The sequence below is a fragment of the Callithrix jacchus genome, chromosome 2, assembly GCF_049354715.1.
Source record: "Callithrix jacchus isolate 240 chromosome 2, calJac240_pri, whole genome shotgun sequence".
Taxonomy (NCBI): Eukaryota; Metazoa; Chordata; class Mammalia; order Primates; family Cebidae; genus Callithrix; species Callithrix jacchus.
Window position 1 is genome coordinate 162,397,990 of NC_133503.1, and position 16,807 is coordinate 162,414,796.

The 16,807-nt window shown below is 43.5% G+C and overlaps 1 protein-coding gene and 1 pseudogene across 6 annotated transcripts in view; one reads left to right on the top strand and one right to left on the bottom strand.

Annotated features, from left to right (window-relative positions):
• The window catches only part of ZNF131 (zinc finger protein 131), a 109,360-nt gene that overhangs the window by 76,180 nt on the left and 16,373 nt on the right, over positions 1-16,807 (bottom strand). The window lies entirely within an intron of this gene.
• On the top strand, positions 114-15,470 carry LOC118151562 (peptidyl-prolyl cis-trans isomerase NIMA-interacting 4 pseudogene; annotated as a pseudogene). Its single transcript, XR_013532319.1, has 3 exons — positions 114-563; positions 12,941-13,046; positions 13,244-15,470. The product of XR_013532319.1 is annotated as a peptidyl-prolyl cis-trans isomerase NIMA-interacting 4 pseudogene (transcript).

The window sequence follows — 16,807 nt, forward strand, 5'->3', positions numbered from 1 at the left end:
TTTTTTAAAGACTCCTCTGGCTCTGTAGCCCAGGCTGGATCACAGTAGGCTGACCGCAGTTCACTGTTACCTCAAACTCTTGGGCTCAATCGACCCACCCACTTCAACCTTCCAAGGTACCGGTTCCCACACCGCCAAGCACCTGGCATCAGGGCGCAGAGCCCTCATCCCAGGGGGCAACATCGAGGCGTCCACAGGAAAGGCAGAGCCCGCCGAGGCCGACCAGATGCGCGACCCACGCCGACGCCCCCAGCCTCTGTTCCGGGCGGGGAACGTCCCGCTCCGGGGACAGACGACTGGAGCCCGAGACCTCTGATAGCGGAGACCCTCAGGAGCGTTGCCGTCGCCCTGCCCTCAGCAGCCACCACTAGACCTCTCAAGACCTGCTGTTGGCGGATAGGACCTGCAGTGGCCAAGCTGACCCGGCGCTGCCTCCCCCGGCGCAGCCTTTCCCCGCCCGGAAGCCCTGAGAGGGCTTTTGCGCATGCGCTTCTCGGGTCGCTCGTCTGTGAAACACCGCTGGACAGAGTCACCTGCGCGTCTGCTCAAACCCAAAAGTAGAGGTTGTCCTCTCCGAACTCTGTGTTCTATTTTGTAGTAACTTCCATTTAATGGTTCATCATTATGAAATTATTATTTTTTGGCTGGGCGGGGTGGCTCATGCCTGTAATCCCAGCACTTTGGGAGGCCGGGGCAGGTGGATCACCTGATGTCATGGGGCCAGGCCCCATGAGGGCAGCCTGGTCAACATGGTGAAACCCCGTTCCTACAAAAAATACAAAAATTAGCCGGGAGTGGTTTCATGTATATATATATATATATATATATATATATATATATATATATATATATAATGTATTTCACTTGTGTTCCTGGCTGGTCGTTGAAGAAAGAGGAGCTGGCGGGGCTGGTGGTGGTGGGGAGGCTCATTGGGGAACTTGCCCTTGGTCCTGGGTAGCTTGGCTTTGTTAGCCAAGGGTGTGTGGTGGAGTGGTCTGTGCTGGGGCTGTAGTCGGGGTTTGAGGGCTTCTGGGAAGGGGAAGCCAGCCAAGGGTAAAGAGCTGCCAATAGTCAAAATTTTGGACATGGGCTGGGCTGCTGAAAGTTTCACTAGGCAGACAACAGCCCCCACAACTGTGCTTAACCCTAAAATGCTTCTTCTGTGTCCTTCTATCATTTTGTTTGAGTGTGCTAGGGCGCCTTTCTGAAGTCTTCCTGTTGCTCTCCCTGTTATCTCTACTGTTCTCCTGCTTCTTTATGCTTTGGATCAAATAACTAGGCTGGAGAAGAGCAAGTGGTAGGGGACAGACCCCTGATTCTGGCCTATTCTACAATCATCCTAGCATGGGTTTAGAGAATGACATTTTTCTGTTTGCAGGCAGGGTAGGCCTATAGACTAGGGCTTGTGTGCGGGCGACTCCAGCGTGGTCAGTGGCAATAGAGCTGCAATTATTGGTCTGAAATTCAACCATACAACCTTGGGGTGTGTGCAACTGGTTTTTAGGGTAGGTCTGGAATCTGGTTAAGTGGGAAACCTTTCCTTGGACAATTTTCGTCTATCTAAGAAGTGGCATTTTCATCTTCATGTTTCACTTCTAGTTTCATGGTTCTCTCTGCACCCCACCCAACCACAGGCACTCCCATGTCCTAAGCGCATCACACTCCTGATATCCCCATGTCTGGACTTCTTCAGTGCTCAGCAGGGATTGGAGGAGCTCCTGGTCCTGTCCTGAACACTGCGTTAATGGAATTTGGCAGGGCTGGGGGCTCATGCCTGCAATCCCAGGGCTTTGGGAGGCTGAAGCAGGAGGACCGTTTGAGGCCAGGACTTCAAGACTAGCCTGGGCAACACAGAGAGAACCCCTGCCACACACACACACACACACACACACACACACACACAGAGTAAAATGAAATTTAAAAAAAGATAGCAGTAAACATGTACAAAAGAGATCAAAATGTCTATTTAAATATTTTACTCACTTCTTTGTGGGAGAGCATTAAGTAAAAATATTTATAAACTTTCAAGATGAAATGTTGGGAAAAGTTTTTCTTCTTTTATGTTTTTCTTATCTAAAAGTTGTGATCATAAAAATAAACATTCTCAAAATATCCTAAATACAAAGTATATCTTGAATATTTACATGTTTTATTAAGGAATCTAGATTCCTTTCTTTAAAAATATTATTTTTTAAAGGATGTAATAAGGTTATAGACATAAAATTGAATGTGATATCACTCATATTTTATTTTCTGGTTTTTAGAAAAAGAAACAGCACACTCATATAGTTTAAGCATATAGAGATTTGTTAGGGGTTAAAGATAACTTAAAATTTGATTGAAAGGTGAAGGCAGATTTTCAACTGAACTTCAGGAATGGCTCTCAGAACCAAAGTGCAAACTGGGTCCCTAAGAGTGAAACTGTCGGAAATTTGAAAACACTGAATCAGGTTAAGTATCACCCAGCTGTCCTTTTTGAACTCCAGTGCATGTTGGCTGTTGTATTGGGTATACACAGGGCAAGGAGACATTCCCAGAGTTGAGAGAAGTCAAAACAAGAATCAATGACTGAATTTGCCAAGATGGTACAGTTCCTTCAAGAAGACACAGATGCTGCAGCCCAGTGGGGCTTAAATTAACTAACAGCCAGCAATTGGGTAGACAGACATGTCCGGAGTGACTTGGAGCACACAAGCCACCCCTGAACCTGTGAAGAAAGGCTAACATGGTGAAACCAGGAAAGGAAGGGAACCCCAGACTTGCTCCTGGTTCACAGTACTGCCCCCTTCCCCCATGCAGAGACACCCCAGTGAGGGCCCTCATATTGACCTTGTGGACTTCACCGGGACTGAACCCTTCAGACCTAAGAGCTTCTAGGGCTCAGCTATTGGGAACATTTTCAATTTTATTCTTCTTCTGAATGGCTTAAAGATTTTTCAATTAGAAGAACTCTCTTCATGTCATTACTAATGTACCAAAGAACTTTGCTTCTAGATCTACTTAGAATTATTATGCTTCTTGTACTACTGAAATGACTGAAAGCCTTTTTTTTTTATCCTCCACCTGTGGAAGTGGATAGAGTCAAGGTTGGTAGTGGCATAGCTGGGCCTGGGACAGAGAGGGGACAGAGACTCATGTCAGAGCTATTTAAATCAAAGAAATGCAAATTAAATATTATGATATATTTGTCTTACATAATGGCATATATTAAACTTTTTCAGTATATCCAAGATTGGTAAATATTTAGAAAGTAGTAACTCTTAAACACCACTGGCAGGAATGAATTGATCATATAATGTGTGGGCAGACAATATAGCAAGAGACATAACACATTCCAATGGAAATACTCTTTTGACCCTGAAGTTTTGTTTCTTCTACAAGCAAGATTTGTTCAAACAAATAAATGTGCTTTTCTTAGGCTGGGCGTGGTGGCTCACACCTGTAATCCCAGCACTTTGGGAGGCTGAGGTGGGTGGATCACCTGAGGTCAGGAGTTTGAGACCAGTATGGCCAACATGGTGAAACCCCGTCTCTGCTAAAAATACAAAAATTAGCTGGGTGTGGTGGTGTACACCTGTAATCCCAGCTACTCAGAAGGCTGAGGCAGGAGAATTGCTTGAACCCAGGAGGTGGAGGTTGCAATGAGCTGAGATCGTGCCACTGCATTCACTCCAGTCTGGGTGACAGAGTGAGACTCTGTCTCAAAAAAAAAAAAAAAAAAATGTGCTTTTGTTTTCTTTTTCTTTTTTTTTGAGATGGAGTCTCACTCTGTCACCAGGCTGGAGTGCAGTGGGGTGATCTTGGCTTACTGCAACCTCTGCCTTTTGAGTTCAAGCGATTCTCCTGCCTCAGCCTCCCATGTAGCTGGGATTACAGGCACACACCACAATGCCCGGCTAATTTTTGTATTTTTAGTAGAGACAGGGTTTCGCCATGTTGACCTGGCTGGTCCTGAACTCCTGGCCTCAGGTGATCTGACTGTCTTGGCCTCCCAAAGTGCTGGGATTATAGACGTGAGCCACCATGCCTGGCCACAAATGTGCTTTTCAATAAAGGATTGGGAAAAAATAAGGTGCAACTGCAAATTCCAAAATGATTAAACTCTTGGAAATAAAATGGGATACACAATTTGAAAGATATCCCAGAGGTGGCATATGCAGTAAGAAGAACCCAGCTATTGGAAGGCTGGTGGCTATAGCACCAGTACCAAGAGGGCAGGATGTTAAGTAGGAAAGAAAAGCCCTTAGAGAAGGGCAGAGTTCCAGGATCCCTGTCCACATGGACAATATGACCCTAGTCTCTCATGTCTGCCAGCTCTTGTGTCTTCTGGCTTTTCTTAGAATCACTCAGCCACATGGTTTGCAGCACTCTTGAAGGCACTTGAAACTGGGATATCTGTCCCCAGGCAGGCCTGTCTGGACAGCCTTCCAAACTGCTCATGGAGTCTCTGAGTCTCGTCATTTCCCTGCACACACAGCAGTTCCCATCTTAGCAAAACTGGGTGTTCTCTGAGATATCAGCACACGAAGGTTGTTCAGGCTTCTGTCCTGTGCAGGCAGGCAGGAACCTGGGATCTCCACTCTTGCATGCAGATAAACATAGAAGTCCTTCAAACCTTCAAGCTCCTAGATGGTGAAACAATACATCTGTGCTGAGAGTGAGGAGAAGGATGCAACAAGAATTCCAGTCTTGTACTTTTACACCTCTGGGTCATCAGAAACCAAAGTTCTGCCTTGGTTTTGCAAAGTGTTGGGATTACAGGCATGATCCACGATGCCCAGCCTCAATTATTTTTAATAGTTTTATATCAATATTTCCATAATATTTAACAATTCCTTATTATTCTAGCAATCTTCTCCTCATCATTTTGTCTTAGTTCTACATAATTCTTATACTGAGGATTAAACTGAAGCATGTTTCTAACACTGAAATTTCTCTAATAATTTTTAATCTCAATGATATTGTTTGAGTATTTGTCCCCTCCAAATCTCATGTTGAAATTTGGTCCTGGCCAGAACAGTGGCTCACACCTATAATCCCAGCACTTTAGGAAGCCAAGGCGGGAGGATAGCGCGTGGCCAGGAGTTCAAGACCAGCCTGGGCAACACAGAGACTCCTGTCTTGATAAAAATAAAAATAAAGATAAAAAAGAATTTGATAATGTTGGAAGTGGGACCTAAAGGGAAGTGTTTGAGTCATGGGGGTTGATCTATCATGAATGGCTTGTTGCAGTCCCCAAGTAATGAGTGAGTTCTAACTCTATTAGTACACATAATAAAAAGAGAACCATGTCAAAAGCTACCTGAGATACACCAAGCTCAAACTTGAAGACATGTTTTTAATATGTAAATGTGTATGAATAGATACATCCAAGAGGTGTTTAAAAAAATCTGTTTGAGCTGCCACTGTCAGATTCAATGTATATCTAGCATCAATGTGCTGGGGTTAGTGGGCATCAAGAAATTCAGAGCCTTATGTAGTCCAAAGGAAGATTCTGTGAACATTTATACCCAAGCTTGAGAGCCCTGATGCCTCTTTGGACCTGATTTGGAAGTATGATTATCTACTGTAGCAAATATACCTTGTTGCTGATTGATGTCATCATCCACAAAATGGACCCATTGCTGATTTTCACCCTAGTGACTCTTTTTCCATTGCATCCATAACATGGGCTAGCTGCTCTACACGAGTGGACTTCAAGTGCTGAGCTCAAATACATCTTGTCTGTCCCATCCTTCTAACCAGAGAGGCAGACCTCTTCTGTCTTGAGTGTCTCATAAACCTTTCAACTAGGTAAACTTCTAGTGTTATGCTTCCTCTGCCCATTCCGTTATTCTGTTTTTCTGTGCAGTGACTTCTCATTAAGTGTTCTACTGTTGTTGTTGTGTTGTTTTGTTTGAGACAGAGTTTCACTCTTGTCGCCCAGGTTGGAGTGCAATGGCACATTCTTGGCTCACTGCAACCTCTGCCTCTTGAATTCAAGGGATTGTCCTGCCTCAGCCTCCCAAATAGCTGGGATTACAGGCACCTGCCACCACACCCAGCTAATTTTTTTTTTTTTTTTTTTTTTGTATTTTTAGTAGAGATAGGGTTTCACCAGGTTGGCCAGGCTGGTCCTGAACTCCTGACCTCAGGTGATCCACCCTGGCCTCCCAAAGTGCTGGAATTACAGGAATGAGCCACCATACCTGGCCCCACTGTTATTTATTTATTTATTTTTAGGAAGGGAGTAAGGCAGGAAGGGAGGGAAGGAGGAAGGGAGGGAGGAAGGAAGGGATGAAGGAAGGAAGGAAGGGAGGAAGGGGGGAGGGAGAGAGGGAGGGAGGGAAGGAATTCAAGCAATGAGAGAGACATTGCCGACCTGGATCTAGAGGTTTTCAAGTTGATTTCTTTTTTTGAGAGAAGGAAAGAAAAAAAAAATGAGTAAAGGAGAGAAAGAAAGAGGAAGAGAGAGAGGGAGGGTGAATGGAAATATTGCTTTATTCTGAAAAAAAAATGGGTATTAATAATGGCCAATCAATGTTTCATTTAAACCTATGAGTAGGTGTGATGTGGTATTGACAAGAATGTATATTTTATGTATTTCAAGTGGAGAGCTCTATAAATATTTATTAAGTTTACTTGCTCCGGATCTGAGTTTGAGTCCTTGATATCCTTATTAATTTTCTGTCTTGTTGAATCTAAGTCTCTATGTATTTGGGTGTTAGGATTGTTAGCTCCTGTTGTTGCATTGATCCTTTTACCACTATATCTTTGTTGCTTTAAAATCTATTTTATCAGATATGAGAATTGCAACTCCTGCTTTTTATTTATTTATTTATTTATTTTTGCTCTCTGGTTGGTTGGTAAATCTTTCTCCATTCCTTTGTTTTGAGTCTTTGTGTATCCTTGCATGTGAAACAGGTCTGGATGTAACATGCCGTTGGGTTTTGGCTGTGTCTTTTGATTGGGGTATTTAGTCGATTTGAATTTAGGGTTACTGCCATTTGTGTTAACTGGCTGTTTGATCCATTCGTTGATGTAAATTCTTCTTTATGTTGTTGCTCTTTACTTTTTGGTATATTTTTAGAAAGGCTGATACTGGTTGTTTCTTTCTGTGTGTAATGCCTCTTGCAGAAGCTCTTGTAAAGCAGGCCTGGTGGTAATAAAATCTCTGAGTTCTTGCTTGTTCATAAAAGATTTTATTTTTCCTTCAGTTGTAAAGCTTAGTTTGGCTGGATATGAAATTCTGGGCTGAAGGTTCTGTTCTTTGAGGATGTTGAATATTGGCCCCACTCTCTTCTGGCTTGTAGAGTTTCTGCTGAGAGATCTGCTGTAAGTCTAATAGGCTTGCCTTTGTGGGTAACCTGACCTTTCTCTCTGGCTGCCCTTAGTATTTTCTCCTTCATTTCAACCCTGGTGAATCTAACGATTATGTGCCTTGGGGTTGCTCTTCTTGAGGAATATCTTTGCGGTGTTCTCTGTATTACCTGGGGTTGAATATTGACCTGCTTTGCTAGTTTAGGAAAATTTTCCTGAATAATATCTTGAAGGGTATTTTCCAGCTTGGATTCATTCTCTCCGTCGCATTCAGGTACACCTATCAAACGTAAATTTGGTCTTTTCACATAGTCCCACATTTCTTGGAGACTTTGCTCATTCCTTTTTATCCTTTTATCTCTAATCTTGTCTTCTTGTTTTCTTTCATTAAGTTGGACTTTGACTTCTGATATCCTTTCTTCTGCTTGAACAATTCTAGTGTTTAAACCTGTGCATACTTCTCGGAGTTCCTGTATTGTATTCTTCAGTTCCATTCATTCACTTATATTCCTCTCTAAGTTGTCTATTCTCAATAGGAATTCGTCAAACCTTTTTTCAAAGTTCCTAGTTTCTTTACGTTGGGCTACAACATGTTCTTTTAACTCACAGAAGTTTCTTCTTATCCATTCCCTGAAGAGTGATTCTGTCATTGGGATGCGCTTGTTCTCCATCAAGCCTTGTTCCATTGTTGATGTGGAACTGTGATCATCTTTAGAGGGAGAGGCGTTCTGATTTTGAGTATTCTCAGCCTTTTTGCACCGGTTTCTTCCCATCATTGTAAATTTATCCTCCTGTCGTCTTTGAAATTACCAACTTTCAGATTAGGTCTCTTGAGTGGATGTCCAAGTTGTTAGTTCCTGGGGCCAGAACGGCGGCGTTAAGACTGATGGTGGTTTTCTGCCCAGGATTCTCCTGTCTGGCTTCCTTCTTGTGTCTGTAATGGGCGACTCTGCCTTCCTGGGGCTCCAAACCTCGGTCAGAAGGGGAACCAGTCTCGTTTACTCTGCGCCTAGAGCTGCCGCGCTGAGATGCCGTCTCAGCCGCTGCACCGGCCTCAGGAGTCGTGCTGGAGACCCGTGTGGGTCCTCCAAACCTCGGTCAGAAGGGGAGCCGGCCCTGTTTACTTTGCTCCGAGAGCTGCCACGTGGAGGTGCCGGCAAAGCCGCTGTGCTGGCCACAAAAGTTGCGCTGGCGACCCGTGTGGTTCCTCCACTGGGGATCTTCTGCTCCGTGAGCGACCAGAATTTGTCTGAAAGCATGGCGTCCTCTAGTTCTCTGTGCTTTGACTGAGAGCTGCAGTCCCGACCTGTTAGCGATCGGCCATCTTGGATCGTTCTCCCCTACTGTTATTTTTTTAAGCCCTAAATTTAAGGAAAAATGTCTGGCTTTGAAGAGAGTCATCATGTTCAGTAACATTTCTGGTCTTCAAATGAACTCTCTCAGTGGTCTTGGAGTTTGGCTGTATTCTCTGAATGGTCTCTTGACTGTGTCTTTGCTCTCTCACTAGGTTATAAGTTCTGTGAAAGCTGTAGCCAGTCCTTCATCTTTGTGTATGTGGCTCCCATCACAGCAATTGGCATATAGAAGGATATCAACACATGATTGTGAAATGTTGAAACTAATCAGACTTTTACAGAAAGAATGATATGTGACCAAGAAATATCTACATTTGTATCTGTCAACTTAAAAAAAATCACACAATTATAAATTTAGAAATATTTTCTTTTCTTTCCTTTTTTTCTTTTGTTTGAAACAGGGTCTCACTCTATCACCCAATCTGGAGTGCAGTGGCACAATCATGGCTCATTGTAGCTTCAACCTCCCCGGGCTCAGGTGATCCTCACTTCCTTAGTAGCTGGGACTACAGGGCATGTGCCATCATGCCTGACTAATTTTGGTACTTTTTGTAGAGATGGGGTTTCTGTATGTTACCCAGGCTGGTCTCAAACCCCTGGGCTCAGGTGACTCTTCTGCCTTAGTCTCCCAAAATGCTGGGATTACAGGTGTGAGTCACTGTGCCCAGCCAACTTTATTTCTTTTACTGTGTGGTACAGATGTGGTTTTGCCATGTAGGCCAGGCTGGTTTTGAACTCCAAGCTGGTTTTGGCCCCAAGTGATCTGCCTGCCTTGGCCTCCCAAGGTGCTGGTATTATAGGCGTGAACCACCACGCCCGGACTTAATTTTATTTCTTACAAAGTGTTACAGCCTGTAGGGTGGTTATTCTGACAGGCTGAAAAGTATAGCCCCCAGCCAAAGACAAAAGTAGGCATTTTGAGGAAGTGGATGGTGGAACAGGAATTTATGTTGAATGGGTTGGCCAAGTATACATATTCAACAGATTACAGGAGGCATATGAATATTCATGAAGGTGTTCCTAATGTATATATACAGAATAAATATGCCTGTTACATATAGCCTATGTTCATTCTGGGGTGGAGACAACATTCAAATGTATTAAAATTAGGCCATTGTAAAGGTGAAGCAGGGACACGAAGGCACTCAAGTGCACTGCCTCTGTGAACAGTCCATGCTGGTAGTCTTCCTATTAGGAGAAAGTTACTGAAATCAGTCTGTTGTCCAATCAAAGCTGCAGTTATAGCTTGTGGAACAAGGGCCTCAGTTAGTTACTGTCTGGCGATGGATGAACTGTAATTGTTTTAATAGTGCTTGCCTCAAGGCCAGTGAGTGGTTGGATGGATGAACTGTAATTGTTTTAATAGTGCTTGCCTCAAGGCCAGTGAGTGCTTGATTAGCTGCTAGAGAAAAAGAAAAACCTTGTGGTAGTTAGAACATAATTTGTTATTTAAGTGTAGAGATGTGTGATTTAACCCTTGCCTGGTATAGCCTTAGGTCTCATTTACATTTAGTGTCTTAATGCCACAAGGAGTCTGTTCTTTCAGTCTCATGATCCCTATTATAATAATAATACCGGTCAGTCATGTCTAAACCGCAAAAGGGAGTAGGTGTAACGAGCTGTCTGACTTCCTGTCTTGTCATAGCTAAGAACTCAAGTTTCTCTGAAGTTCCCTTGGCCAATAGAGGGTCCATTCAATTGATTTTTCGTTCTACTCCTTGATGTTTCTGCCAACAGAAGCTTTGACTCAGATGAAAATGTATTACAATACAATTTCATTATGGCTATGATATGAAAAGGAAACACAATCCACTTTCAAACAGAATACTCCAAGAAATGTACCATTTTACATTTGTTCTCATTGTTATTTTTCAATCTATGATAAAATCAATCATAATGATATTAGTATTAATAGCAATTGAGCAAATTATTTTCTTCCATGCACTGTTGAATATTCACTTTTACATGGAATGTCTTCATGAAAGCCACCTTGTAAAATGAGAGCCAATTTTGCTTCCACTTGAGAGATGATAAGATAAGATCCAGGTAAATTAAATAACTTGCTGAGGACCACCATCTGGAAAGGAACACCACTGCTGGCTAACCGAGTCAGCCAACCAGAGAACTTGGCTTTCTGCTATTACGCATGTACATACACATTCTGAAGTCCTTCTAACTTAGCAATTCACCAGTAAAAGCCAAAACTGGGCTTGTGAAAGTCCAAGTTAAGAATGGATAACTATCTCTGCCCTAACTCTAATCCAAAACCCAAATCTTTCTTTAGGCATCTCCCCAATAATTCCTCTGCTAAGGGATCTGGGTTTCAGATCTACCTATATGATGTGGGGGCAATAATCAACTTTCTACAAGCTAGTGTCCCCCAAAGGAGCTTCCTTCTAGGAAGATAGTACTTTTTAATTTCTAACCCAGTCTATCACCAAAAGGATTTTATTCTATAAAATTTCACCAACGGTGATTGGCTTTTATGTTAATAACACCAGGCCATTCTTCTGGTATGATCCGCTCTGGGCTTCCTGTCACAACCCATCTTGCCCCTATCTGCTTGGGGCTGCCTACTCAGCCAGAAGACCATAAGAAACGGGCACTCATTCTTTGTCACTTGGAACAGGACTGTTATGAAGCACTTTCAACAACTTGTGCTTGAGGACTGGGATTCCATAGAGCATGCTCCAGTGTATCAGAGGATTCAAGTCCCTGGCAGCCCCCTTTCTATCCTAAGCTGGGCCAACTCTCTTGGGACCACCAGGACATTGAACTGCTTTCCCATTCCTGTGGACTTCTGAAATGGGTCCACCTGAGACAAGAACCCAGAGTGTGTAGCATCTTTAGGCTAGGCAGAGCCTCCCACCTAGGAACTGATATGACTGCAACCCAAAAGGCAACACAGATGCCCCTAGGAGAGACAGATGTCACAGCCTCCCTTGAGCCCTGCCTACTCACTCCCTGACTGCCTCATTTGTCTGGATCACCCTGCTCCAGGAACAGACAACTGGAGCCTGAGAGATCTGATGATGGAGACCTCCACCTGCCTTCAGAAGCCACCAACCAATGTTCCAAGTCTTGTTGGCAGTGGAGCCCAGGAGCAGTAGCTGAGTTGATGCAGAGTTGCCTCTGACACCTTCCTTTGGCCTCCTTGAGATTTTTTTCACTGAGGCTCTTCAATGGGTGGTCCTGTGCCAAAAGATATTATTACCATGAAACCTCCAGGTTTGCTCAAACACAATGGTAGAGATTGTGCCTGCAGAGAAATTTGTATGTATATTTTTGCCCATGAGATAAAACTACAAAAATGCAAAATTCTTACCCATGTGTGTTTCTGGTTTGGTTGTTGAGGAAGGACAGGTAACAGAGGAGCTGGTGGCCAGGGCTGGGCCAGGACAGGTGCATGGCCCTTGGTTCAATAGGGAAGAATCCAGTGTGAATGCAACTTTGATTTGTACAGAGGTGACTGGGTGTCTTAAAGTGAGACTGAGGGACTAGGGAGGGGTGTGAGTGAAGAGGATCTGAGTAGAAACAGGAAAGTGAAAAATTACAGAAAGTGGAAAGGGAGAATTGGTCTATATGAACTGAGTCTCCTAACTGGGGCTAAACAAAACTAGGCTCCTGCCCTCCCACAGAGGCTGGGAGACAGGAGCTCTATCTTCAGGTCTCGGCTGGAACACACAGTATATTATTTTTGCAGCCTTGACCTTTCTCAGCCAGGCATCTAAAGGAGGGCTAGGGTCATCCCAGAGTCGTGGCCCTGAGCTGTTAGAAACTATGTTAGTGTTTTTCAAGTCTTTATAGGCCAAGGTTGAAGCTTAGTAAAGAGTACTCCCAGAAACCTGTCTAGAGATTGATCAAGGAGATAATCTTTGTCAACTAAAGAAAAATATCAAGCTTTTAAAGATTTAAATTTAGTTTTATTTAGAAGTCTTTCTGAGGACTACAGACTGAGGATTATAGCCCTGGAGGACTCTTTTAGAGAAGTTTTCAGACTGCTTGGAAACAGCATCTCTGCTCATAACTTTTAGACAGGTCATAGAGGTTTCAGTATGCCTTCAGAACTTACATCAAACTTGCTCAGAAGTTACATTAAAGCAGAATCACATCAAGGCTTGGGCACAAGAGTACATCTGGTGATAGATTACAGAACATAATCACCAACCCTGTCACATATTATTTGTAGGAAAAGGCAAGGACTAAGTTCATTTATCTTTTAAGGAACATAGTGACTCAGACAGGAGACGTGGGAGCCAATGTGCTGTACTGTTTTGTCTTTAAAGCATTCTCCCAGAAAGGTGGACATCATCACAGAATGAGGGGCTTTGTGAAATTATGCTGGCAACAGAAATGAGCAAACTGGATTTTTACATTGCAACTTTGTCTCAAGTAAGTTACTGGGGATGTGAGGCCAAGGGGAGGCACTTTCCTGCACCATAAAGCTGGGAATGGGAAGAGAAGGCAGGAGTGCAGGACGGAGATACCAGAGTACTCTGGGGGTGGTTTGCAGAGCTAGGACCTCAATTTTGGGTGGGGACCAAGATGCCAAACAAATCTCCAAATTTGCCAAATTGACTTCTGTCTAGGTTCCTGGATGCTGTTCCAGGTGTTGAAGAAAGGATCAACCTAGGACCAGTGTGGTGGCTTATGCTGAACTGGGAAGACACACGAGGAAGAAGCAGGGAGAACCAAGCAGTCACCTAGCAAGGCCAATTCTGGAAGAGCACGTTTGGGGAAAATGGGATTAAGTAGAACCAGGAAAGTTCTAGTGGGAAGACAAGATTGGTCAAAATGAATTTAGTTTCCTAACTGGTGAGGCCAATTCTGGATGAGCACATTTGGGAGAAATGGGCAAAGCATCCCCTCTTCCAGGATATGTGAGTTTCCTTCATCACAGTTGCCACCACATGAATTTCTAGGATGAAGTGGTCAAAATCTCCTGGGAACCTTGAGCTTAAATTGTGTTTGTGTAACACCTTCCCTAAGGTTCCAATAAAAGAACTAGGGGGATTTACAGAGTGAAGTAGAAGGGACTGACAAAGACCCTCTTGACCAAACCCTAGACAGTCTCCTCACCTATGCTTGGAAGTTAGACATAGCCTCAAGAGCCCAATTTTAGCCAGAATCCCCTGTCTTCAACATCTCATTCACCTGGGAGTTCAACAGCAAGTTTCCAAGATGCCACCCAAAGGAAAAAGTGGTTCTGGAAAAGCAGGGAAGCGGGGAGCAGCCTCTGGGAGTGACAGTGCTGACAAGAAGGCTCAAGGTCCCAAAGGTGGTGGCAGTGCAGTAAAGGTCAGACACATTGTATGTGAAAAACATGGCAAAATCATGGAAGCCATGGAAACATTAAAGTCTGGGATGAGATTCAATGAAGTGGCCACACAGTATAGTGAAGTAAAGCCAGGCAAGGGGGTGACTAGGGTTGGATGACCAGAGGGTCCATGGTGGGACCATTTCAAGAGGCAGGATTTGCCTTGCCTCTAAGTGGGATGGATAAATCTGTGTTTATAGACCCACCAGTTATGACAAAATTTGGATATCATACTATTATGGTTGAAGGAAGAAAATAAAATCATATGAAAGACTGAAAAAAAATCTGATTTACCGTTGGTATCTGACCACATTCCTTACTCTCCAATTAATATCTGATCACCGTGGTGTGCCTATAGCAAGAATACTGTTAGGTCACTTTAGAAAAAATTAACCTATTCTTTTAGTAATTTTTCATTCACTTTCCATCCCTACCCCTCAGTCCTTGGCCGTAAATCCCAATCTCTACCCTCTAGTGCAAAGCACACCTATGGCAATAATTCTCATAAAGTCTGCCTTAGCATCTTAACAACTGCGTAACCATTTTTTTCTTTGACAAAAATAAATTATCTTTGAGCTCTTGAAGAGGTAGGAAGCTTTCTGTCACATAAGTCCCATATCCAGTCCTGAAGCCTTTTCTTGCCTGAGAATTGTTAGGGCTGGCTTCCTGAGGAAATAAAAATATTTTACTCCAAAATCTATTTCTTTAGACTCGGTGGCTCATACCTGTAATCCCAGCACTTTGGGAGGCAGAGGTGGGTGGATCATGAGATCACGAGGTCAGGAGTTTAGTAGAGATGGTGAAACCCCATCTCTACTAAAAAAAAAAAAAAAAAAAAAAAAAAATAGCTGGATGTGGTGGCTCATTTCAGCTACTCTGGAGGCTGAGGCAGGACAATCATTGGAACCCAGGAGGCAGAGGTTGCAATGAACTGAGATCGCGCCATTGCATTCCAGCCTGAGCAACAGGGCAAGACTCCGTCTCAAAAAAAAAAAAAAAATCTATTTCTTTGACATACTTTGTGATGGTGGTTCAGAGAGAGGGCCTGCAAACAGAAGTAGTCCTAAAAGCTCTGTTCTGTGAGGGAGACTCATCTGTAGAGAAAACCTGTATTGATGTAGGCTTTTTCTGAAATTCTCTCTTGTATACAGGAAAGATTAACCGAGAATCTGATCCTTTTAAAAGTCTGTAAGAAATGTTTGCCATTTATTTTCTCTGAGGGCTATTACCTGTGAGGTTTTAGTGCTACAAGATCACCTTTGCTAGCCAGGCCTCCTCTTCTCTCTCTCTCTCATAACCTGCCCTTGCCATTATAACCTCATTTACCACGATAACTTGTTTTAGGCCATGCTCCAAGCCCCCATTCTTTCTGGCATCCTTAAGTTGGTATATAAACATTCGTACCCCATTGCAGAGTTAGGGTGACTTTCTCCCAATGCATGCTAGTAAATTTCTATGCCATCTCTCCTAGTAATTGGCCTTTGTCAGTCGATTTTTCTTTGAAGCTTCAGAGGATGAAGGAAAAATTTCCCTTGGCTTTTACAGTTTTGGTGCTGTCAGCAGGATCCCAAAGTCTCTTTGCTGTTCTGCAAACTGCAGCAAAGGGAACCTATGACCTGACCAGATGGCAGAAAGGTAAGATTTTCTTACCAGGCAGACTCTCAGTCTCTCTGTGGAATCCAGTCCAGTGGATGGCAAAAATCACTGTATGTCTCCTTTTCCTCTGCAAAATTTTGATTAATAGGAGAAAAATATTTGTGTGGCTAGTACTGAGTCTAACAACTCTGATGATTATTCATATTGTCTGGTCTCTCTCCTCCCAGAAATAGTCTTCTTTGTCTTTCTGTGTTGTTCTGTGATAAAGGACACCATAGTGTGGAACATGGGCCTAAACCTCCTATAAGCCCGTTTTTCAAGCCAGCCCTGAAACTGGTCAGATTTGTGATTGTGATCAGAGCAGCATATAAACTTTGCTGTGGGTCTCCAAAATAAAAATTGAATGAGGTTCCCCTCTTGTCTTGCTTTATGTCCTTGAATGCTTGACCTGTGACCAAGTGGGAGCACTCTCTCTTTGTCTCTGTCATTTGGGTGGCATGATTTTCAGGTCATGTCTGGTGGCCAGTCTGAAAATGGCTGGGGACCAGAGACACATAAAATTTGAAGCAACACACTTTTTGTTCCAAATGCGTCAAGCTCTTGAGGTAGTTTGTCTTTAAAAGTCCCATCTCAGAGCTGGTTGTGGTGGCTCATGCCTGTAATCTCAGCACTTGGGGAGGCCAAGGCAGGCGGATCACCTGAGGTCAGGTGTTCAAGACCAGCCTGACCAACATGCTGAAACCCTGTCTCTACTTAAAATACAAAAATCAGCCAGGCGTGGTGGTGCATACCTGTAGTCCCAGCTACTCGAGAAGTTGAGGCAGGAGAATCAGTTGAACCTGGGAGGCAGAGGTTGCAGTGAGCCGAGATCACACCATTGCACTCCAGCCTGGGTGACAGAGTGAGACTCTGTCTCAAAAAAAAAAAGTCCCATCTCTACAGGGCTTTTGTTGCCTCATCCCTTATTGCTGGGTTAGTGTTGGAAAAGTCCTATTCTACCTACAAGAGCTTACTTGGTGTCACAGATTAAGAGGTCTGTGACTGGTGGCCCCCACAAATTTGTAAGTCACCAGAGGCAATGTATGCACAAATAGAATCCTTAACCACGTGTGGCAACAAGAATCTTTCCATCTCAGCTGATTTCTGGGAGTAAATTTTTGAGGGAGAGGATCTTTGAGATTGCCACTTCTATGTCTCTTCAAAAACATCTTTTTCTCTTTTTTTTTCTTGAGACATATTC